This window comes from Cupressus sempervirens, chromosome 2, assembly GCF_028749045.1.
Source record: "Cupressus sempervirens isolate cs-2001-9-10 chromosome 2, ASM2874904v1, whole genome shotgun sequence".
NCBI lineage: Eukaryota > Viridiplantae > Streptophyta > Pinopsida > Cupressales > Cupressaceae > Cupressus > Cupressus sempervirens.
In genome coordinates, this window is record NC_143119.1 from 558,902,819 (window position 1) to 558,905,109 (window position 2,291).

The window sequence follows — 2,291 nt, forward strand, 5'->3', positions numbered from 1 at the left end:
GAAAAAGGTTTGGCAGCGGTTGCCATCCCTCACCGCGTCTACTTGGTGATTTTAAAACTTGATCTAAAACGGGAGCCCTCGCCTAGCACATCCGTCCGGTGTTGCTCGAGTATTGCATAAAATTATGCCAATGGCACGAATCCCCCAATGAATGCCTACGCTTGGACCCTCTCTTAGATCAACTTCTTCGATCACTCGACCGACGCAACTACGGAAGAGACTTGGCAGCGGTTGCTATTCTACAGTGCGTCTGTTCAGCAATTTCAAAGTTGTTCTAATGGCAAGCCCTTGTCTCTAGCCATGAGGTGGGTGCTTGGTGCTCTAGCAAAATTTTTTGCGTGCCTATCACAGCTACAATGGGAGAGGTGGTTGCTGCGAGCCTCTCCTGTGCCCCCCTCATTGATTCAATGCCGCTGTCAGGGTGGATGGATATGTCAGATTTTGAAATGGTGGACGCCGACGTTGAATCAATTAGAGGGGCATGAAGCCCACCCTCGAGGGTGCTATTCCTAGACTCTCCTTTAGATCATGTTTTCTTGTCACTCAGCTGGCGCAATTTCGGAAAAAGTTTTGGCAGCGGTTGCCAGCCCTCACCGCGTCTACTTGGTGATTTTAAAACTCGATCTAAAATGGGAGCCCTCGTCTAGCACCTCCGTCCGATGTTGCTCGGGTATTTCATGAATTTATGCAATCAGCACAAATCCCCCAATGAATGCCTATGCTTGGACCCTCTCTTAGATCACCTTCTTTAATCACTCGACCGACGCAACTACAGAAGACACTTGGCAGCGGTTGCCATTCTGCAACGCGTCTGTTTAGTGATTTCGAAGTTGATCTAATGGCGAGCCCTTGTCTCTAGCCATGAGGTGGGTGCTTGGCGCTCCAGAAAAATTTTTTGCATGCCTATCGTAGCTACAACGAGAGAGGTGGTTGTCGTGACCCTCTCCCGTGCTTCCCTCATTGATTCAATGCTGCTGTCAGGGTGGATGGATATGTCAGATTTTGAAACGGTGGACGCCGACGTCGAATCAATTAGAGGGGCATGAAGCCCACCCTCGAGGGTGCTATTCCTGGACTCTCCTTTAGATCATGTTTTCTTGTCACTCAGCTGGCGCAATTTTGGAAAAAGGTTTGGCAGCGGTTGCCAGCCCTCACCGTGTCTACTTGGTGATTTTAAAACTCGATCTAAAACGGGAGCCCTCGTCTAGCACCTCTGTCCGGTGTTGCTTGGGTATTGCATAAATTTATGCCATCGGCGTGAATCCCCCAACGAATGCCTATGCTTGGACCCTCTCTTAGATCACCTTCTTCGATCACTCGACCGACACAACTACGGAAGAGACTTGGCAGCGGTTGCCATTCTACAGTGCGTCTGTTCAGCGATTTTGAAGTTGATCTAATGGTGAGCCCTTGTCTTTATCCATGAGGTGGGTGCTTGGCACTCTAGAAAAATTTTTTGCATACCTATCGTGGCTACAACGGGAGAGGTGGTTGCCGCGAGCCTCTCCCGTACCCCCTCATTGATTCAATGCCGCTGTCAAGGCGGATGGATATGTCAAATTTTAAAACTTGGACGCCGATGTTGAATCAATTAGAGGGGCATGAAGCCCACCCTTGAGGGTGCTATTCCTGGACTCTCCTTTAGATAATGTTTTCTTGTCACTCAACTGGTGCAATTTCGAAAAAAGGTTTGGCAGCGGTTGCCAGCCCTCACCGTATCTACTCGGTGATTTTAAAACTCGATCTAAAATGGGAGCCATCATCTAGCACCTCCATCCGGTGTTGCTCGGGTATTGCATAAATTTATGCCATCGGCACGAATCCCCCAATGAATGCCTACGCTTGGACCCTCTCTTAGATCACCTTCTTCAATCACTCGACCGACGCAACTATGGAAGAGACTCGGCAGCGGTTGCCATTCTACAGTACGTCTGTTCAGCGATTTTGAAGTTGATCTAATGGCAAGCCCTTGTTTCTAGCCGTGAGGTGGGTGCTTGGCGCTCTAGCAAAATTTTTTTGCGTGCCTATCGCGGCTACAAGGGGAGAGGTGGTTGCCGTGAGCCTCTCCCGTGCCCCCCTCATTGATTCAATGCCACAGTCAGGGCGGATGGATATGTCAGATTTTGAAACGGTGGATGCCGATGTTGAATCAATTAGAGGGGCATGAAGCCCACCCTCGAGGGTGCTATTCCTTGACTCTCCTTTATATCATGTTTTCTTGTCACTCAGCTGGTGCAATTTCAGAAAAGGTTTGGCAGCGATTGCCAGCCCTCACCGCATCTACTTGGTGA